The sequence below is a fragment of the Ovis aries genome, chromosome 4 (genome assembly GCF_016772045.2).
Source record: "Ovis aries strain OAR_USU_Benz2616 breed Rambouillet chromosome 4, ARS-UI_Ramb_v3.0, whole genome shotgun sequence".
Taxonomy (NCBI): domain Eukaryota; kingdom Metazoa; phylum Chordata; class Mammalia; order Artiodactyla; family Bovidae; genus Ovis; species Ovis aries.
The window spans coordinates 87124392-87148275 of record NC_056057.1 but is presented as its reverse complement, the minus strand read 5'-3'; the positions used below and the strand labels follow the sequence as shown (position 1 = coordinate 87148275).

Here is a 23884-nt window from a genome sequence, read left to right as displayed (position 1 = left end):
TCACAATGATGCTTGAAGTATCATTAACAAAAGGGAAGTTTTGAATTGGCAAGTAGAAAGAATGCTGACAATGAAATTCATTATATGGTTCAAGCCATTCCTAGTGACTCAGACAGTAAAGAATCTGCCTGCAATGCAGGAGACTCGGGTTGATCCGTGGATTGGGAAGATCCTCTGGAGAAGGGAATGGTTACCCACTCCAGCGTTCTTGCCTGAAGAATTCCATGGACAGAGGGCCTGGCAGTCTACAGTCCATGGGATTACAAAGAATCAGACAGGACTGAATGACTGAAATAAACACACACATACACATATGGTCTAATGCGGATACTGTGTGTTTTCCTGAAAATTTTTGTGATTAAACCTTGATAAAGTAGACATTTTTTACTACTGAAGGAATGATAAGATTGAGTGGAGTTTAGGGCAAAAAAAATGGGAGAGGCCAAAGAAGAGGAGACAAAGGGTTGGAGAAGGCAGATGAGGGGAAAGAGGTAAAAAATGAAATTAGAAATCCACATTACTTTTAGTGGCAGCTCTGAGTCAAATTGTCCATTTTGTGGCCCTCAAATATAATTTGTACCATGTCTTTTCACTCCTTAAATTTCTTCATTATTTCCCATTACTGACCGAATCAATTCCACGTCTTTATCACAGAATGCAGGCCACTTGAACTTAAACCCCTCTTCCTTCTCTGGTCATGTCACACTTTTAATCATTTCCATTCCTAATCCTAACCGGCTGCTTCGTATAGACTCCACTGTGCCTTCTCACAACAAATCCTTCCCCTCTCTCCATTCTTCCATTTAGCAAACTCCAAATCAAGCAGTACTTCTTTGGGAAATTTTCATTGACAAACATCCTTCCATCAGCACTTACAAAATTGTGTGTCTCTCTGATTTGAGTTCCCTAACATGCAGCCTGCATTGTCCCTGTGTCTTTGGTAAACACTGTACATATTCAATAAATGACCATATCAAGTAAAATAATGGACCATAATGCTCTATCAAGATCTGATCTTTGAAGATATATATGAAAAGAAAGAAGAAAAAAAAAAGAAAAGAAAAAAGAAACCGATTTAGCTTGCTAATCCTTTGAAGGCAGGCAGCATATTCTATTTTTCATTACATACAAATGATGGCTATATGAAAATCAATCTACAAAGCATGGTATAGTGCAGAAGGACACAAAATCTGCGGCCAGGATGCCAGCTTTGAATCTTTTGGTTCCACCAGCACTAATCCTACGACCTTGGACAGTACCTTCTTCCTAAGACTGCTTCGAGGATTAAGGAGTTAGTATTTGCAAAGTGCTTAGAACTGTGCCTGGCATATATGCTTAGTCCCTCAGTCGTGTCCAACTCTTTGTGACCTTATGAACTGTAGCTCGCCTGCTCCTCTGTCTATGGGGATTCTTCAGGCAAAAACACTGGAGTGGGTTGCCACGCCTTCCTCCAAGCGATCTTCCCAACCCAGAAATCAAACCCAGATCTCCTGCATTGCAGATTCTTTACCAGCTGAGCTACAGAGATGTGCCTGGCATATAAGAAGTGCTATATGTGTGTTTTTAAGATAATCATATGTCAAAAAGAGCAAAGAGTCAGGAACACAGTTTCCATATTTGAGCTTTGCCTGGCACATGCTAACACAGGCTCATAATATGTGTGTGATGAATACAAAGGGAAGAAAGAGAACACCAGCTATCACACCTGCTGTGCATGGTACTTTGGGAAAACATAATCAGATATTTCCCCTTGTTGCTGCTGCTGCTGCTAAGTCACTTCAGTCATGTCTGACTCTGTGCGACTCCATAGACAGCAGCCCACCAGGCTCCCCCATCCCTGGGATTCTCCAGGCAAGAACACTGGAGTGGGTTGCCATTTCCTTCTCCAATGCATGAAGTGAAAAGTGAGAGTGAAGTCGCTCAGTCATGTCCAACTCTTAGAGACCCCATGGACTGCAGCCCACCAGGCTCCTCTATCCATGGGATTTTCCAGGCAAGAGTACTGGAGTGGGTTGCCATTGCCTTCTCCATTCCCCTTGTCAAAGGACTGCATTTTATTGATAATGAGCAAGAATTGATAAACTCAAGAATTTAACTGAAAATTGGAACATAATTACTCAGCAAATGTTGTGATTGTTTTAGTGATAAACTTTTAAGGAGAATTTGAAACCAAATACAGGCTGAGTCTTTGGACTCAAGAGTCAGAGGGAACCAGTAGCAAGAGCTCACAGGCCAAAATAAACAAAGGTGGGTCTAGGTGAAAGGGGAAGACAGATGCTTCCAAATATATCAGTGTCACTCAAGCAAAATGCAGTGTCCAGAATTCCCATCTCACATTATTTTCTTTCGAAATCACAGGATGCTCCTCTCAGTTACAGCTGGCTTGGGTACAGGAGTGACTTCCTATGACAAGACTGTATTTTCAAACTTTACCTTCTTGTTAATTTGAAAGATATAATCCCTCTTCCCCACCTCTCCCCTAAACCAGGATCAGTTTATGTAAGAGCACCATAATCTTACCAGCATTATCTTACAGACAGCATATTCTAAGTAGAGTATTAATTACTGGCCATATTTTATCATAACCTTTATAACACATTGAAATTTTAACTCACGTCTCAGACTACAGAGAATAAATAGGAAATGAGCGTGTCCATCAAATTAGGTTGCATTATCCTGTAATACAAACTACCCCTGTCCTTGTAATATTTATAACAGCCTGTATCAGCAGAATGGCCCAATACCAAGGGGCGAGAGCAGTTTCAGCCGGTCGGACAACAGGTGCACTGCACTGCGTCTGTGAATTACAATTATGTCAACCGCACCAGCAAGTGCGGGATGATCAAACGCCCGGAGCAGCACTTTTGGAAATGAGAGCTTCTGATGACTCCTGCGATTTTGAGAATGTATTTTTAGCGGAAGAATACATTTAACCTGGCCATCACTACAATGACTGAACTTGAGACTTGTGGATCTGCTGGGGAGAATTTATAAAAGAATGTGTGTTTCTGGCCATTTGACAGGCTGAACCAGGAGTCACTTCCCTGTCTCCCTTCCTCCTCAGAGATCTGCACAAAAGTCCATCGGCAATTGCTTCGCTAGACGACACGAAAGTTGTTTCATACTGAACACTTACCATTTTTACTGGAAGGACTTCAAAACCTGAAGTCTCTATGCTGCCTGAGGATGAAGTGTTGTAATACTCGAGGTGGAGGGCTAGATGCAGGGACATGGAGCAGAACAGTAGTGCGGGTGTATATTAGACGCTCAGTCACGTCCAACTCTTTGCGACCCCATGGACAGTAGCCCACCAGGCTCCTCTGTCCATGGGATTCTCCAGGCAAGAGTACTGGAGCGGGTTGCCATTCCCTTCTCTAGGGGATCTTCCCGACCCAGGGACTGAAGCTGTATCTTCCGAATTGCCGGCAGATTCTTTACCACAGAGCCATCTGGGCAGCCGTCAGAACAGAGAGGGGGCTGGGAATCAAACATCTGGACTTGGGGTTTTGGCTCTGCCCCTGGCGGGCTTCTTCCACTGGGAGAGTGACAGTCATCTCCTCACATTAGAGTTTTCTCACATGTATAGTTGAAGTAACAAATCTTACTTCATGAGATTGGATGGGGAATTAAATCACATTTCTATATGAAAGCATGCACCTCAGCATCCCACCAATAAACCATATGAAATATATACACGGAAAACTGATATAAATCAATATCATAATGTAACTGCTTTTACATTAGTAATTAAGTTTTTCAACTAATACAATCTGGTCCCTGTCATAACTTCTATATACCCTGGTAAATATTTCTCTCTGTAGGGCTTATCATCTTTCAAAGCAAAAATGTGATTTCCTTATTATTTTGTTGTCCATTTCCCCATATCATAGAAGAAGGCAGAAAGAAAGCATATATTTTTGTCTGTTTTGTTCACTTTTGCTTCCCCAACCGAAGAATGGTATACTTGGCACATAGTAGGCACATAATAAATTTTCTTTGAATGAATGAATACAACATCTTTTTTTTTATATAAAAAGTCATTTTTATAAATACTAGCATGAAAGATTTGGATAGAAAGTGGTAAAAATTTATAAATTTGTTTCATTAGAATTTTGAATAGTGGCAAGAATGACAGAGTCAAATTCTTGAGCAAAGTAATGAATTTACAGTAAAAGAATTCAATAAAGAACAATATTATAAAGGCACTATATTTCTCAGTCAGCTCAGTAGCTCAGTTGTGTCCAACTCTTTGCAACTCCTTGAAATGCAGTACACCAGGCCTCCTTGTCCATCGCTGTATTTCTCAGTTACTATTAAAAAGTCTTCATCAAGACTTACCACAAAAGCAGGAAATATAGCTTTTGAAAAATATAGTAGAAATGAGAAATAAAACTTGGTTTTTTCCATATGATGGAAAGATTTTTTCCGGATTTATTAAAGTAGCCATGTATTTATGATATCTTTTGATGTTTGAATACAAATCATAGAGTACACTTCAGATGTGTGTCATATATAACTAAAGTTAAATTGCCAAACTGTCTAGATTTCTGGCATTTCAGAAAGATTGTAGAGTCTATCATAGTGAATTACGTTTTAATTTTTCCACTACAAGAATACAGAATTTATTTTTTCCATTGGCGAAATGTACACTTATTTCAGAGGATTCAGGAAACAAAATGGATGGCACATTCTAGGATGCAAATCCTATACATTTTCTACTTAAACATTATTTATAATTGTAGGACAGTTTAGGAATTGTAGGTTTCCTGGATATACAAGCAGAGCCTCCGGGAATATTCCCTACTTACATGACCTCTAGTGACCGTTGGCCTCCATCTCACAGCTGACTCAGCTACACTTGAGCGGATCACTGAATGATCACACCTTTCTCAGAACTACTTCATGACCCTGAGTACCCTCTAAATGCTCCCCCAAACCGTATGTTGGGGCTATCCCAACACCCAACATCCAATGTAAGGCAGATTTACGCATTTGTAGCTCTATATAAATTCTAAACAAATAAGAGAGAAACAAAAGTAATAAATTTCAATATTAAAAAAAAAGGATCCACAATATTGCTTTGATGAAATGGCACCCGCTTAAATAGCAACTGCCAAAACTCATCTTTACCTGTTCCTCATTCTCATTTTCCCTTTGACACTCTCACAGTTTATAGACATGTGTTTACAATCTGCCCTTCCTACAAGTCTGTATGTTTCAGAAGGGTCTAGACTTCTCTGCTTTGATCATTATTGTACAAAAAGCTTACTGCTAAATAAGAGGGAGTGGAAGGATGAATGAGCAAATGAATAAATGCTAAAGGCAAAGTATGAGTTCATTACTTGTAAATATATGCATGCCCTTTCGTTATTTTACTTACTGTCAGGTGAAATAATCTACTGCTGCTACTAAGTCGCTTCAGTCGTGTCCGACTCTGTGCGACCCCATAGACAGCAGCCCACCAGGCTCCCCCGTCCCTGGGATTCTCCAGGCAAGAACACCGGAGTGGGTTTCCATTTCCTTCTCCAATGCATGAAAGTGAAAAGTGAAGTTGCTCAGTCGTGTCCGACTCTTAGCGACCCCATGGACTGCAGCCTACCAGGCTCCTCCATCCATGGGATTTTCCAGGCAAGAGTACTGGAGTGGGGTGCCATTACTAGGAAGTCTCAAAGGAGGCTTCAACATCTGCATCTCAAGTCATAAGGTATCCATGACCTCTTCATCCCTAATGACTCTCTCCTCCGTTTCACTGCAACCACACACTCCAATGGCCAGATCTGTATCCTTGTGGTCCCCCAAAGAGCCCCATCTCTGAAATTATAAAGTAATATACTCCATTCTCTGATTGCATTCATCTACTTCCAGCTCTTTTTATCTATCCCTAATACATCAACGCCTCAACCACGAGTCTTTCCCTCTAATGCCAATTTTCTACTGGCCTCCTTTTCACCCTCTTTCTCCACATCTCACGTTCCAGGACCCAATACTCTCTACCTGGTACTTTAAATTCCATTGTTCACAGTCATATGGCAAAATCTCAAGCATGGATGAGCCAGGGACACAGCAGTAAACAAGGTAGGCAAGTCTCTGCCCCAACAGAGCTGACAGCCCATCAAGGCAAGCAGACATTAAGCATCTGGTTATAACCAATTATGACATGCCAGGTAAATCAGAAGCGAGAGGATGCTGTGAAGATTCTGAGTTGAGAGAATCAAGGAAGATCTCCGCAGCCTGCCTGACCTGCCCCTGGGCTGGGGTGGTTGAGGGCTGCTGAAGAAAAGGGGCCAGATGGACAGATCCTGGTTGGCAAAGCCAATGCAGTCTTCCCACTCCCTAGACCATCCAGCTGTGCTTCCTGGGTCAATGCTCTCTCACATGCTCCAGAGTGACAGACCCACTCTTCAGCTACCTCCTTATTTCTGCAGATAACTGCCTCCCACTGACAGAGGAAATCAGCCCTCTTAGAAGGAAACACACTGAGTTAACACAGCAACTCTTTTGGCAAACCTATAGCCTATCCACATAATAATAACATTTCCTCTTTTCTTCTGATTTCCATAGCAAAGAAAAACTACCCTCTTCTTATCAATGGTCAGTCACTCTGCTTATTCTCCAGACTCCCGCTCTGCCCAAGCAACAGACCTCCTCCCAAGCTCCACCCTCAAACCCCTGAGAACTTGATCCTTCTTTTAGTTCGTTCTCCTGGATCATTCCTATCCCCTCCCCCTTCTCTCCTACTGGCTCTTTCTCAGTGTTTATGCATTTACTTATTTATTATTTCTGAAAGCTTTCTATGTGTCAGACATGGTTCTCAGTTCTGTGAAATACAACAGTGAAGAACCTGGATAAAGTTCTAGCCCCCACGGAGCTTACTTTTTAGTGGGAGGAGCGACAGACAGTTAATGAAATCATGCAAGGTAAGTTCCTCCAGAGATAAAATACCTGGTTAGGGTAAAGTGTCAACAATGACCCAGATGGTCATGCTGCTGTTGCTTGTATGTGTTAGGAATGTTGTGTATGAAAGACAATGAGAAGAAGGATAACTCTTAGAGAAACAGGAAGGGAATAGGCATTAAAACAGAACTCCTTGAAAGTCAGCAGCAGAGGTACTTTTTGTTGTGAGTGGTAAATATGGTCAGGCAGGCAGGCAAAAAGAAATAATTGGTAATGAGGATAGAAGTGGAGGTAATGCAACATGACTTGTCTCATTAAGTAACTAGTTGTAGTTCAGTTGCTCAGTTGTGTCCAACACTTTGCGACCCCATGGACTACAGCACATCAGGCTTTCCTGTCCTTCACCATTTCTATAGGAAGTAGTGAGTAGGAAACCAAGACATAGTGAGCAGTCGAGAATTTAAAAGTTGATCTCCTTATGCTGGTCTTTCTCCCTCAGTTCAGTTCAGTTCAGTTCAGTCACTCAGTTGTGTCGAACTCTTGGCGACCCCATGAACTGCAGCATGCTAGGCCTCCCTGTCCATCACCAACTCCCGGAGTTCACTCAAACTCACGTCCATCGAGTCAATGATGCCATCCAGCCATCTCATCCTCTGTCGTCCCCTTCTCCTCTTGCCCCCAATCCCTCCCATCATCAGAGTCTTTTCCAATGAGTCAACTCTTCACATGAGGTGGCCAAAGTACTGGAGTTTCAGCTTTAGCATCATTCCTTCCAAAAGAACACCCAGGGCTGATCTCCTTTAGGATGGACTGGTTGGATCTCCTTGCAGTCCAAGGGACTCTCAAGAGTCTTCTCCAACACCACTGTTCAAAAGCATCAATTCTTCTGCACTCAGCTTTCTTCACAGTCCAACTTTCACATCCATATATGACTATTGGAAAAACCATAGCCCTGACTAGACATACCTTTGTTGGCAAAGTAATGTCTCTGCTTTTGAATATGCTGTCTAGGTTGGTCATAACTTTTCTTCCAAGGAGTAAGTGTCTTTTAATTTCATGGCTGCAGTCACCATCTGCAGTGATTTTGGAGCCCCCCAAAATTAACTCTGACACTGTTTCCACTGTTTCTCCATCTATCTGGCATGAAGTGATGGGACCAGATGCCATGATCCTAGTTTTCTGAATGTTGAGCTTTAAGCCAACTTTTTCACTCTCCTCTTTCACTTTCATCAGGAGGCTTTTTAATTCTTCTTCACTTTCTGCCATAAGGGTGGTGTCATCTGCATACCTGAGGTTATTGATATTTCTCCTGGCAATCTTGATTCCAGCTTCTGCCTCTTCCAGCCCAGCGTTTCTCATGATGTACACTGCATATAGGTTAAATAAGCAGGGTGACAATATACACCCTTGACATACTCCTTTTCCTATTTGGAACCAGTCTGTTGTTCCATATCCAGTTCTAATTGTTGCTTCCTGATCTGCATACAGGTTTCTCAAGAGGCAGGTTAGGTGGTCTGGTATTCCCATCTCTTAAAGAATTTTCCACAGTTTATTGTGATCCACACAGTCAAAGGCTTTGGCATAGTTAGTAAAGCAGAAATAGATGTTTTTCTGGAACTCTCTTGCTTTTTCCATGATCCAGCAGATGTTGGCAATTTGATCTCTGGTTCCTCTGCCTTTTCTAAAACCAGCTTGAACATCTGAAAGTTCACAGTTCACATATTGCTGAAGCCTGGCTTGGAGAATTTTGAGCATTACTTTACTAGCATGTGAGATGAGTGCAATTGTGTGGTAGTTTGAACATTGCCTTTCTTTGAGATTGGAATGGAAATTGACCTTTTCCAGTCCTGTGGCCACTGCTGAGTTTTCCAAATTTGCTGGCATATTGAGTGCAGCACTTTCACAGCATCATCTGCCAGGATTCGAAGTAGCTCAACTGGAATTCCATCACCTCCACTAGCTTTGTTCGTAGTGATGCTTTCTAAGGCCCACTTGACTTCACATTCCAGGATGTCTGGTTCTAGGTGAGTGGTCACACCATTGTGATTATCTGGGTCATGAAGATCTTTTTTGTACAGTTCTTCTGTGTATTCTTGCCACCTCTTCTTAATATCTTCTGCTTCTGTTAGGTCCATACCATTTCTGTCCTTTATTGAGCCCATCTTTGCATGAAATATTCCCTGGGTATCTCTAATTTTCTTGAAGAATCTCTAGTCTTTAGTCTCTAGTCTAGGCTTTCTCCCTAGGTACAGATTTTATGAACTTTGATGCCTTTTATGAAAAACCATGGCAGGGAAGAGGAAGATGAGGAAAACTAGACTTACTAAGGTAGAGGGAGGATGGGTCCCCTGACAGAATTTCAGAAAAAGATACATCTACTACCTAGATCACAGGATTTCCTAAGAACTCTATGTCATAGGTCCTGTGATGCAGAAATTAAGTCTTTTGGTTTGTTTGATTTTGTATTTTAATGGAAGCACTCAGTGACCTGGGAACTGTTGCTGCTGCTGCCAAGTCGCTTCATTCGTGTCCGACTCCGTGCGACCCTAGATGGCGGCCCACAAGAGGGAGAGCTGAGACCTGTCCTAAGGAGGCATGTAATGGCGCCGGGGGGACACTGGGAGGCAGAGCCCTGTGAGGGAAGGGCGGTGAGAACACTGCACTGAGGAGTTGGGTTGGGTGGAGAAGTGAGGCCGGAAGAAGGCAGAGTACAACCTTTAAAAGAATGACATAACCGTTGAGGACAGGACACAAACTGGTTAGAACAAACTACGTCCAAGACGGTAGACAAGTCAATTCCCACTAGACCTCGAGCCTCAGTATATGCTCACTGCAACACATCAGCAAGCTAGGTGACAGCCACAGGCACCAAGACTGTTCTGAAGCCGACCAGAAAGGCCAAAAAGGGGCAGGTGATCCAGTTCCTGGAAATCCCTGCCCTTTTCCCAAACGCTTGAAATAGTCCACCCACTCATTAGCCTATGAAATTATCCACCCATATATAAACTGACAACTCCACACCCTGGGGCCTCTCTTGCCTTCCGAGGTGGCCCACAGTCTGTCTACGGAGTGTGTATCTCCCTGAGAAAACCTTCTTTCGCTTTACTATGGCTTGCTCTTGAATTCTTTTCTGTGTGAAGCCAAGAATGCACTCAGCAGCTACCCCAGGGACTCACCTGAGCCCTGGGATGTGACCTTCCTCTTATGCCCCACTTTCTTTCCTGCACCAGAAAGAGAGGCAGCAATGGGACAATCATCCCTCAGAGTGTAAGTGAAGGAGATGTAGGGTACAGAGGATGAAAGCATTCCAGAGGTGGGAAGAAGGTTCCCAAAGAAAGGATGTGCAGTGAAGATCTTAAGTAAACAGAGGAGGAGTATGCAAGCCTGACACACGAGAAGAAAGAGAGGTGGGCATAAAAGAGAACAAAAGAGAACAACAACAGAGAGCCTGACCTGGCCATTCTAAGCTAGAAATTATTTAATGAGAAACGAGATCAAATTGCCTTAGTCCACCGGGAACAGCTTAAGATATGTAGTATGGTTTTTGTCCACCAGAACAGACTTCCAACCCATCGATAAAATACGAAGCATGTAAGCTGATGATTGTTGTTTAGTCACTAAGTCATGTCCAACTCTTTTACGACCCATGTGAAGGAGGAAACAGACAGAACAGGCTCCATCTTGAAAGCAGGACTCCATCTTGGGCCAGATTGTGGACTTTGAGCTCTATGCCCAGTATCTATGGAAACGACATACCAACTGGAAAGCCAGGCCCCCTGGATGGAAGAGCCCCAAGGCTCATACCTAGACCCTCTGTTGCCTAAAAGAATACCCTAATTATCTGTGTAACTGAACAGAATCATAAATTCTATTATGCTTATTGGGGTATGACCACAGGCCTATTGATAATTGTCCACTGTTAACTACGTAGGCTTCAGGCATATGAATCACGGGTTAACTTTGATTGAATCTTTCTTCTCCTTTGTTCAGACTAGTTTCAGGAAATTTGGGGAGGTGGGTTTGGGTACGTATACTTAGGGTATATAAGGTTTTCGGAAAACCTGGTTGGGGTCCTTGGTTACGAGGAGACTCTGCCTTGGGCCCGCCAGTGTAAGAGACTGCACTCCACTATCTGCATTGTCCTTCTGAGTGAGTTTGTTTCCCAGAATGCGTGGCTACAACATTTGGTGCATGGGCCAGGAAACTCCTCACTTTGAGGAGACAAGTCCCATTTGGGACTACTCCGAGGCCTTGCGGCTCAAATCTTCTAGAGAGGGAAAGGTGCCTCGCCCTTCTGGAAGGATTCTGCTTCTCAGTGCCCGGACCTTTCCTGTTAGCAGGTAGTGGACGGCAGCAGGGGAACTGAGCGCTCAGGTGAGGAGGAACCCACCTGGTAGGGTGGAAGAGGGGGCCTGATCACCTCCCTGGGAGGGATTAGAAGGGTCACAGACCCACAGGAGCCTGGAACAGGCAGGTGGCAATGATTGCTTGGTACACAGGTTGACGAGCGTGTTAGGGCTTAGGAAGGAAATTTGTGAAGGTCATTTAAGAGGTGGTGTCCATACCATCTTGGGAAAAATTATTACCAAGCAACTGCCAGGGGATTTTTAGGAGAAGAAACTTGGTTTTTGTGTGCTCGTATTCTGCCCTCCCCAAGGAGGCATCCCATCTGCTATGAAATTCTTGACCCCCTCGGAATTGTCAGGCTAGAAGGAGGGGATGCATAAGTGAGCACAAATTGGCTTTTCTGGAGACAGCCTGGGACGTGGGATATTTAACGCATCTGTATTTTCATCTACACCTGATCAAGCCCACCAAGGCAGAATGGACTTTAAAAGCTAAGGGAAAAACAGTCTTGGATCACGTGGTGTTCTGGTTTGGCTGTGCTGACCGGCAGGTGAAGACACACTGGTCCCCCTTCTCCCTCTGGGATCTGGCAGGTAAGGCTCTTCTCACCCCAATTAGGAAGGAGGAAGAATGGCAACGTGAGTGCCATTGAGTGGAAATATCAGAAGTATATAGGGTACTGAGAACTTTGTAGACAGAACGAAAAGGAAAAGTAGAAGGTCCGAGAAGGTAAGCAAGATGGGGGAAAGTGAATCTAAGGCAACTGTATTGGAGTGCGTGATTAAAAATTTAAAGAAGGGATTTGGAGGAGACTATGGGGTGAAGATGAAGCCTAACCACCTTCACATACTCTGTGAGGGTCAAATGGCCCCCTATGGGAGCAGGATGGCCACCAGAGAACACCATGAACTTAAAAGTAGCAGAAGCGGTCTACACAGTAGTCACAGGAGAGCCAGGACACCCGGATCTATATCCATATACTGACTCATGGCTCGGGTGAGCTCAAGACCCTCCTACTTGGACAAGGTTCTGTATCCAGAAGGGAAAGGGAAAAATATTAATGGCACAAAAATTGACTGATGATAAAAAAAGGAAATTCTATAGGATTTGGACGGGGATGATCTGACCCCTCCCCCATACTGGATAATGACGCGCCTGCCTCCCAGTGCTCCACCAGGACCAGAGGCCGCCTTAATGCCCAATCCAGGGCCAGGTGAAGTTCCTGCAGCAGCCCCTACTCTTCCACCAGCTCTCCCAGAGTTCGTAGAGCCGCCGTTTCGGCCGGCTCCAATCCCAGCAATGGAGACCTCTGGTCAATGCCCCCAGAATTCCACCTCAGCTGGACCTCCTAGATTGTATCCAGCTCTCCCAGTGAGTACTGATGGGAAGGGGGAAGAAAACACAGCAATTAGACAGAAGCTGTGCTCCGACAAGGAACAGGGGGAAGAACCCCACTACAGATGCCTCTCAGAGGGTATAATAGCCTCCAGTTCAGGATGCATGGGGCACTACCATCTGCCCCCTGCAGCCTATTATTACCAGCCATTTTCCTCTACGGATATATTAAACTGGCAGAGACATGCTCCACCATACTCGGGGCAGCCATAAGCCATGATTAGGCCAATGGAGACTATTTTTCAAACCCACCACCCTACATAGGATGACATAATCCAACTACCAGTCTCCCTTTTCAGCACTGAGGAAAGACACAGGATCCTAACTGAGGCCAGAAAATGGTTAACAGAAATGGCACCTGAGGGTCCTGCAGGCCCGCAGTGGTGGGCAGAACTAGCCACCCCCGATGAGTCCCCAGTGGGGACTGTAACACAGAAGAAGGAAGGGACCACCTGGAAAAATATCGGGTGACTATTTTACAAGGTCTCAAGAGGCGGGGCCTGAAAAGCTATGAGTATTGCAAAACCCTCTGAAGTGATTCAAAGGGAAAGCGAATCACCCTGAGTTCTGCGAAAGACGGTGTGAGGCCTGTAGACTTTATATGCCGATAGACCCAGCCAGAGGCTGCTGGGTCTCAGATGGTGATAAATGCAGCCTTTGTGTCTCTAGCCTACCCTGAAAATGTCAGATGGGGGGACACCAAGTGACTCGTAAATTTTTATACATCCTGAATGCCCAGTACCTTTCTTAGGAAGAAACTTGCTGTCTAAATTGGAGGCACAAGTGACTGTTTGAGTGGACTCAACCATCTCTTTACTCTTCCTCTCAGTAACCCCTCAAGATGAATGGAGGTTGTACAATCTCCCGGAAAGGAAACTGGACGGGCTAAACAGTCAGGTTCAATTCAGTTCAGTCGCTCAGTAGTGTCTGACTCTTTGTGACCGCATGAATCGCAGCACGCTAGGCCTCCCTGTCCATCACCAACTCCCGGAGTTTACTCAAAGTCATGTCCATCCAGTCGGTGATGCCATCCAGCCATCTCATCCTCTGTCGCCCTCTTCTCCTCCTGCCCTCAATCCCTCCCAGCATCACGGTCTTTTCCAATGAGTCAAATCTTCACATGAGGTGGCCAAAATATTGGAGTTTCAGCTTTAGCATCAGTCCTTCCAATGAACACCCAGGGCTGATCTCCTTCAGGATGGACTGGTTGGATCTCCTTGCAGTCCAAGGGACTCTCAACAGTCTTCTCCAACACCACAGTTCAAAAGCATCAATTCTTCGGCGCTCAGCTTTCTTCACAGTCCAACTCTCACATCTATACATAACCACAAGAAAAACCATAGCCTTGACTAGACGGACCTTAGTTGGCAAAGTAATGTCTCTGCTTTTGAATATACTATCTAGGTTGGTCACAACTTTTCTTCCAAGGAGTAAGCATCTTTTAATTTCATGGCTGCAATATCACCATCTGCAGTGATTTTGGAGCCCCCAAAAATTAAGTCTGACATTGTTTCCACTGTTTCCACATCTGTTTCCCATGAAGAGATGGGACCAGATGCCATGATCTTCATTTTCTGAATGTTGAGCTTTAAGCCAACTTTTTCACTCTCCTCTTTCACTTTCATCAAGAGGTTTCTTAGTTCCTCTTCACTTTCTGCCATAAGGGTGGTGTCATCTGCATATCTGAGGTTATTGATATTTCTCCCGGCAATCTTGATTCCAGCTTGTGTTTCTTCCAGCCCAGCATTTCTTATGATGTACTCTGCATAGAAGTTAAATAAACAGGGTGATGTACTCTTGATGTACTCCTTTTCCTATTTGGAACCAGTCTGTTGCTCCATGTCAAGTTCTAACTGTTGCTTCCTGACCTGTATACAGGTTTCTCAAGAGGCAGGTCAGGTAGTCTGGTATGCCCATCTCTTAAAGAATTTTCCACAGTTGATTGTGATCCACACAGTCAAAGGCTTTGGCAGAGTCAATAAAGCAGAAATAGATGTATTTCTGGAACTCTCATGCTTTCTCCATGATCTAGAGGATGTTGGCAATTTGATTTCTGGTTCCTCTGCCTTTTCTAAAACCAGCTTGAACATCTGGAAGTTCACAGTTCACGTATTGCTGAAGTCTGGCTTGGAGAATTTTGAGCATTACTTTACTAGCATGTGAGATGAGTGCAATTGTGTGGTAGTTTGAACATTCTTTGGCATTACCTTTCTTTGAAATTGGAATGGAAACTGACCTTTTCCAGTCCTGTGGCCACTGCTGAGTTTTCCAAATTTGCTGGCATATTGAGTGCAGCACTTTCACAGCATCATCTTCCAGGATTTGAAATAGCTCAATTGGAATTCCATCACCTCTTTTAGCTTTGTTTGTAGCAATGCTTTCTAAGGCCCACTTAACTTCACATTCCAGGATGTCTGGTTCTAGGTGAGTGATCACACCATCATGATTATTTTGGTCATGAAGGTCTTTTTTGTATAGTTCTTCTGTGTATTCTTGCCACCACTTCTTAATATCTTCTGCTTCTGTTAGGTGCATACCATTTCTGTCCTTTATTGAGCCCATCTTTGCATGAAATGTTCCCTTGGTATCTCTAAGTTTCTTGAAGAGATCTCTAGTCTTTCCCATTTTGTTGTTTTCCTCTATTTCTTTGCACTGATTACTGAGGAAGGTTTTCTTATCTCTCCTTGCTATTCTTTGAAAATCTACATTCAGATGCTTCTATTTTTCCTTTTCTCCTTTGCTTTTCACTTCTTTTCTTTTCACAGCTATTTGTAAGGCCTCCTCAGACAACCATTTTGCTTTTTTGCCTTTCTTTTTCTTGGGGATGGTCTTGATCCATGTTTCCTGTACAATGTCACGAACCTCCGTCTATAGTTCATCATGCACTCTATCAGATCTAGTCCCTTAAATCTATTTCTCATTCCACTGTACAATCATAAGGGATTTGACTTAAGTCATACCTGAATGGTCTAGTGGTTTTCCCTACTTTCTTCAATTTAAGTCTGAATTTGGCAATAAGGAGTTCATGATTTGAGCCACAGTCAGCTCCCGGTCTTGTTTTAGCTGCTGTATAAGGCAATGGCACCCCACTCCAGTACTCTTGCCTGGAAAATCCCACGGATGGAGGAGCCTGGTGAGCTACAGTCCATGGGGTAGCTAAGAGTCGGACAAGACTTAGTGACTTCACTTTCACTTTTCACTTTCATGCATTGGAGAAGGAAATGGCAACCCACTCCAGTGTTCTTGCCTGGAGAATCCCAGGGACGGCAGAGCCTGGTGGGCGGCCATCTCTGGGACTGCACAGAGTCGGACACGACTGAAGCAACCTAGCAACAGCAGCAGCATAGAGCTTCTTCATCTTTGGCTGCAAAGAATATAATCAATCTGATTTCGGTGTTGACCATCTGGTGATGTCCATGTGTAGAGTCTTCTCTCGTCAAGAGAAAAAGTTAACTTGATAATTCCCTGAGGTCTGGGCAGAAGACAACCCCACCCCCCAACCAGGCTTGCAAAACAAGTCCCACTGGTAATAGAATTCAAACTCGGTACAATTATGTCAGCACCCGACTTGGGCCTGCCAGACCTTGCTAAGCCATTTACTTTTTACCTGACTGAAAAGGACAAGGTGGCTATGGGAGTGTTGTCCCAGACTATGGGACCTAGGACAGACCAGTGACTTATCTCTAATAAGCTGGACAATGTTGCCACTGAGTGGCTGGGATGCTTATGGGCAGTTTCTGCAGTTGCCTTACTGGTTCAGGAGGCAGCCAAGCTGACTTTGGGCCAAGATTTGTTCACAAGTCTCGCATGAAGTCAACACTCTCTTCCGAGGGGACCCCCATGAATGGCTGTCAACATCCCAGATTACTCAATACCAGGGACTGTTATGTGAGAACGCCCATGTTACTACTGAGCCTTGTCAGGCCCTGAACACAGCCACTCTCCTTCCTGTGGGAGAAGGTGGGCCCTCACATGACTGCAAGGAAATATGCCAGCAGAACTGACTTGAGACCAGCCAATCCTGGACCCAGATTTGCTCCTGTACACCAATGGCACCAGCCTGGTGAAACAAGGGCAACAACTGTCGGGATATGCAGTAGTCATGGAAGAAACCACCATTGAGGCTAGCTCTCTGCCATCACACTGGTGCACTCAACAGGCCAAACTATATGCTTTAATCCAGGCCCTCCAGCTGTCAAAAGGACAAAATCTCAGAACTTCATTGCCTGCTCACAGGTCAATGCTGCCTCTCGGCACAGACAGAAACCTCCAGGGATTCAGGTGAAAGGCATGCTGCCCTTTAAACACCTAGAAGTGGACTTCACTGAAATGAAACCTCACCGACACTACCATTACCTGCTGGTCATAGTATGTACGTTCTCAGGATGGGTAGAAGCTTTTCCTACCCAGACTGAAAGAGCATCAGAAGTAGCCTGGTGCCTGCTTAGGGAGATAGTTCCCAGATTTGGATTTCCTACCAGCATTGGATCGGACAATGGCCCGGCTTTTGTAGCTGATTTAGTACAATGAGTAAGCAAAACTTTAAACATCAAGTGGAAATTACATACAGCATATAGGCCCCAGAGTTCTGGGATGGTGGAAGGAACCAACCGGACACTTAAAGAGACACTCTCTAAGTGGATCTTAGAGACTGACTGTTCCTGGGTGAACTTGTTTCTAATGGCTCCGCTCAGACTCAGGATGACCCCACAGTCCCACGGCTCTTCTCCGTACAAAATTGTGTATGGGAGGCCCCTCCCATAATAAAACAGGTGTCAACAAATTTGCCTCAGGTAAGGGGAGATGAGATTTCACAGCAGATGGAACAACTGAGTAAGGTAATAAATCAGGTAACTAAGTTTGTACAAGAAAGGGTGCCATTCCCCCTTGGGGAACAGATTCACGAATTTGTGCCCGGGGATCAGGTGTGGTCAAGGACTGGAAACACGACTCCTTGGCCCCACATGGGAAGGGCCCATATACTGTTGTTCTAACCAGCCCTACTGCAGTTAAAGTTGCAGGTGTCACCCCCGGATCCTCCACATGAAGGTGAAGAGGGCATACGCAGACCCAGAGGATGCCGAGTGGACTATACAAAAGGACCCCACTGATCCCCGTGAAACCAAGATCATGTTAAAGAAGAAACAGAGATGAAGCTCTACAAGCAACTGCTGCTTCAAGGACTTGCTGGCATCATCTTGAGACTAACCATAGTTTTGGTACAAAGAGGACCTGTGCTATAATTAAAGTTGAATGTTGTGTATATATTCTTGATTTATCTGGCTATAAATCAGCCACCCTAGATGTCATGAAAGGTCAGGTAAAAGTTATGTCTGATGATAATCTTCCTTTTTGGACTTTGGTCCTATCTTGGGTGAAGGGTGATTGGTAGAAAATTATATTTACGATTGTTATAGTTGCCTTGATAGTTCTGCTTTGTGGACCCTTTATTTTACAGTGTATTATGAACTTTGTAACCCACAGGTTGATGTCATTCTCCCAAATTGGAGGTCAGAGAGTCAGGGTGCAATATATCCCTATGAATGATGCTCATACTATGAGTTAAGAGCATCAACAGGGGGGAATGAAGGAGGAAACAGACAGAACAGGCTCCATCTTGAAAGCAGGACTCCCATCTTGGGCCAGACTGTGGACTTTGAGCTATATGCCCAGTATCTGTGGAAACGACATACCAACTGGAAAACCAGGCCCCTTGGATGGAAGAGCCCCAAGGCTCGTACCTAGACTCTCTGTTGCCTAAAAGAATACCCTAATTATCTGTGTAACCAAATAGAATCATAAATTCTATTATGCTTATTGAGGTATGACTACAGGCCTATTGATAATTGTCCACTGTTAACTACGTAGGCTTCAGGCATACGAATCACAGGTTAACTTTGAATCTTTCTTCTCCTTTGTTCAGACTAGTTTCAGGGAATTGGGGGAGGTGGGTTTGGGCACGTACACTTAAGGTATATAAGGTTTTCAGAAAACCTGGTCGGGGTCCTTGGATAAGAGGAGACTCTGCCTTGGGCCCGCCGGTGTAACAGACTGCACTCCACTATCTGCATTGTCCTTCTGAGTGAGTTTGTTTCCCAGAACGCATGGCTACAACACATGGACTACAGTCTGCCACAGTCCTCTATCCTTGGGATTTTCCAGGTAAGAATACTGGAGTGGGTTGCCATTTCCTTCTCCAGGGGATCTTCCTGACCCAGGAATCAAACCCATGTCTCCTGCATTGCCAATGGCTTCTTTTACCACTGAGCCACCTGGGAGACCTGATGGTAAACCCTGAGACTGTCTCATCTTCTCTGTCTAATGCCCTTCTCCTTCCTAACTCAACCACGCTGAGCCCAAGAAGGGTGAGCAGTCTACAGCTTGCGCAGCCAGAGGAAGGAGAAGACCACCCAGAGAAGAGCAACTTACAGGATAGGAAAAAAGAGAGGGGAAAAAAAAAAAAAAAAAGGCTGCTTCTCAGCTCTTCAAACTCCAGCCAACGCACAGTCATGCTGGGCATACACAGCTTCAACTGTGTGCTGCTCCGTCCTTCCCCAGGTTAACCCACACACAGAGCAGGAATCTTGGAGATTAGGGAGAGATTAAAAACAAACCAAGAACACAGAACAGGGATTTCTCCTTCAGTCCCTATCTGGAGTCTGCTGCTGCAATTTCTTACTTCACACATCCCATAGCATAGTTGCAGGCTGCCTAGTTCAGCATCACTGAAATGCTCATCCATTTCAACCATCAAGGAGGGACTTAGATTCCCTCTCTGCTCCTCCTAAATTTGTGTTCCTCTTTTCTAGCTGTTTTGAAAGTCACATTAAGCATCTTTTTCAGCCTCCTCCAGATGTAACAGGGAAGAACAGGGTCTGACTGTTCTTCCCTGTTACTTGGAGGCTGTTCCTCCAAGGAATTCAAGACTCTTTCCCTTGAGAAGCCACCCACGATGCACAGCTGTGGGCCATCGGTTTACTATTTGCTGTAACTTTCCAGACATAACAAAACCCAGCTGAGATTACAAAAACACAGGACTAGCTGGGAGATGGTGGTCATGATAGCTTCCTTCAAGATATCTTAAAGAATGAGACAGCTTTCAATGAGAACAGAAGCAAATGTAGATTGCTTTTTCTGTGGGCAAAACTGATTTCACTGTCTATTTTGGATCAAATTAAAAACCACTCTGTGTCCCTCTTTTGCCTCTTCTCCTTCCTCTGCTTTCCTCTTTATCTACAATCCTTTCCCATTTTCAGTCTTCTATTAATTCAAAACTTTATGACACAGAGCTTCAGAGGAGGAAGACGTCATTTGCTTTCCATCCTCAAGCCCTGCTCGTGTATGCTGGTCTTAGAGTAACAGCTCCCCCGCCCCCTGGATCCTATCACAGTGTCAGCAATAGTTAAAGGACATCCATAATGAAGAAAATACAAAATTGACAATTCCCAATTATGAAATACCAAGCAGAGGACAAGGAGAGACCTTGTTCTTTCGAAAAATGTTAAAATAATAGCAAGTCTCTGTCCCCTCATGCCAAAACAAGGAGTTAATTCAGCAGCTCAGTCTTAAAATAGGAAGTCCATACAAAGGCAACGTAACAGAAAGGAAATCACACTGGGGTCATTACAACAATATCAATACCTAAGCATCATACAATCCACCAAAGAGTTTCATGGATAGGTGCCAGAGACTCTGAGTCTAAGTTAGAGGCTTTGCCAGCAACTCCCTCCAGGACTTCTGAATGCTGTCTCTGCTCTACTCCTCTGGTCCCCACCCCTAGCAACCCCATTCATTATCTCCTGACACTACTTAAGCTCCACTAGCTGTACTTCCTTTCCTCATCGGCAAGTAAACCTTCCACCCTACTTTCTTCACTGTTGTAAGGATCAAAGGAGACTCAGTGAAACAAAAGCTTTAGGATATATATATCCCCTCATAAATATAAACTGTATTTAAATGTATCTTCAAAAGTGATCACACTGGGACTTCCCTGGAGGTCCAGCAGATAAGACTTACACTGCTTACACTTACTCCTGCTTATACTGCAGGAGGTGAGAGTTCAATCCCTGGCCTGGGAATTAAAATCCTGCATGCCAACGAGTGCAGCCCAAAAAAAAAAAAAAGTGATCACATAAAAGTGATCTTGAAAAATGAAAATATTTTACATTGTTAAAAAATAAACTGAGGCATATTTAAAAATTTAAGAGTTTATTTGGGCAAAATCCCAACTGGACAGCACCGAAGCTGAAGTGATTAGGAGCACTCAACTACCTGGAGCTGAGGGAAGACTTATACAGAGAAAGTGTGGAAGAAGAGAAAGAAAATTACTCATGGGCTGTAGCCTAACTGTTATTTAGTTAATAAGTTGTATATGATTATTTTGCAACCCCATAGACTGTAGCCTGCCAGGCTCCTCTGTCCACAGGATTTCCCAGGCAAGAATACTGGAGTGGGTTGCCATTTCCTCCTCCAGGGGATCTTCCCAACCCACAGATCGAATCTGTGTCTCCTGCCTCTCCTGCAAGGCAGGCAGATTCTTTTATCACTGAGCCAGCCTAAAGCCTAGTTGGCTGTTTGTGGCTGGTTGTCTTTGGCATCCTGAGCCATTCAGAAGCTTAGATTTTGGTTTGCCTACAGAGGCCACATAACCTCAGAGCTGCCTCAATCTAATGGCCTGTTTAATTAATTTAACAAAATTAAAACCTTAAAAGTTTAAATCATAGAATTTCATATGGGTTCTATCACAAGTACAGAATATGAAAGGGTTGTGTTTATATATTAGGGGCATTAAAGTATTTTAAAATAATCAATGGATCAGCATTGCTACTATTCTTCTCTGACAAAAACCAGTGTCAGAGCAAACATATTATGAAAATAACACATGGACACTGATACTATGTATATGGTGAACACACTTTTTAAATTTGGGTATTGGATAAAAGACAGTATTTTCATTGCACAACTAAATATGATTTAATTTTATACCTTATTACAGTGCTCCATAAATAAATTCACAACCAGGATATAAAAAGCCCCTTATCACATTACATTTCCTCTTTGGGGCTTAGAAAATGTAACCATAGCTTGGTCTTAGAACCTTCCCTAGGACTCACCTATTAACTTCCTGAACCGCTCACTTGCATTCTCCATTTCAACTCTGCTCTTTGTAGCCTCCCTACTATCAGCCTTGCTGCACATTCTCCCACTGCCCACCCTGCCCAGTTAATGACACTGACCCTCCTCTCAGCCTGGCAGTCAGTCCAGTCTGCACTGCACCACTGCACACACACAGAGTCCGGGCCTCTGCATGAGGCCATCATGAAAAAACTTGTGGTGGCCAGCTAAGAATCTCTTCCAACACCATAGCACACACACCCTCCCCTGGACTAAGAATCCAGCCTAAATAAAGCACCTGTTGGATGCAAGCATAGAATTTAGGCACTTAAATGGGGATTAAGACGTCCATCCAGTGCCCATCCAGTTGCCACATTCAGGCCCCTAGGAGAGGGTCTTCAGGCCACTTCAAGAGTTTACTGTTGTTAATCCATGCAGACAGCATCCCTGACTCCTTTCTTTTCTCCTCAGCACTCACATTCGAGTATCAACAGTTTATTTGGATTCTCCCCAGAAATCCAGGGTCCCCATGAATGGCACAGATACTTCAGGATGGAAAGCCAATGCATTCCATGCAGGTGACCCTGCAGCTCCAGGGCAGCAAAGGCGGGCTCCAGTTCTTGGGGGAATGAACGGCTACAGTATACAGGCACACATCTCACAAACCCAGAGGAACTTGCCTCACCCTACCCATGCAGGGGCCAAAGTATTAAAAGGAATGGGGGAACAGGTGTTAAATATCCGAACACAAAAGTCTGCATAAAGCAAATATCCCACCTTATACCAAATGTGGAGACCAAGTCTCCTTAAAGTGAAAGTGTTGGTCGCTCAGTCATGTCCAACTCTTTGTGACCCCGTGGACTGTAGCCCACCAGGCTCCTCTGTCCACAGAATTTTCCAGGCAAAAATACTGGAGTGGAGAGCCATTTCCTTCTCCAAGAGATCTTCCCAAGAAGAAGTTCTCCAAGAGAACTTGGGTCTCCGGCACTGCAAGCAGATTCTTTACTATCTGAGCCACGGGGGAAGCCAAGTCTCCTTAAGTACACATTTACGCTTTGGCATACATTCTGTTTTTGTGCTCACTCTGAGCACCATTGTGGCAATTCACTCCATCTTGTCCCTTCAGCTCACTGGCCAGTACCAGTATACAACCTCAGGAACTATCCTGAGCAGCACCTTTCCCAGCTTGACTGAGCCTTGAGAACCCTCCTCCCCATGCTTCCCTTCTAGAAGCTTCCTTCCAGTCTGCCTTGTTCCTCCCCACACTGCCAAATCCTGAACTATCACACCACTGCCTTGAAACACAGCTTCACATATTCCTCTCAAAATCTTAGGACTCTCCAAATTACACACTCATTTTAGAATGTTTAAGTAGTTCATGGCCAACTTTTTTGCTTTAAAAATCAAAAACTGGCAGGAAATGACAATATCCAGTAATACCACAACATAAGCACTATCTCCAGAGGAAGGAATAAGACATCATCTAATATTGCTATCAAATTTTCAACACCCTAAACTCTATAATCCTTTCCATGAGGGATGAATTTGTGCTATAGAAGAGCATTTGGCCTTCCCCCCCGCCCCCGCCCCCCGTGACTAGCTAAAAAAGTAACCTCCCTTGCTAGAAGTCCAGTTTATTCTTAAAGGGTCCAGCAGATGGTCTCCTAGGTCAGGCCTGAAGAAGAAAGCATCTCTTTAAACAGGACAGATTGCTTTGGTTTTCTCAGGAAAGCAAGAGGGAAGGACATCTTATAAGTGGAGAAGAACCTGGATGAACCCAGGGGAGATCAGTGTTTAAGAATCCAATTCAAAGTACAAAAGAAGAATTTAAGCACTGCTGGCCACCACAGGAAGTCATATACTGGACATAGTATCAATTGTACAAGTTCCCATTCATCCATTCATTCCACGTGTTATGTGCCATTTCAGTTCAGTTCAGTTCAGTTGCTCACACGCCAGGCCTCCCTGTCCATCACCAACTCCCAGAGTTCACTCAGACTCACGTCCATCGAGTCAGTGATGCCATCCAGCCATCTCATCCTCTGTCGTCCCCTTCTCCTCCTGCCCCCAATCCCTCCCAGCATCAGTCTTTTCTAATGAGTCAACTCTTCTCATGAGGTGGCCAAAGTACTGG

General features: G+C 44.2%; 1 protein-coding gene across 4 annotated transcripts in view; it reads right to left on the bottom strand.

The window, feature by feature from the left end:
- The window catches only part of CPED1 (cadherin like and PC-esterase domain containing 1), a 328494-nt gene that overhangs the window by 291262 nt on the left and 13348 nt on the right, over positions 1-23884 (bottom strand). The gene's annotated exons all lie outside the window — the stretch shown is intronic.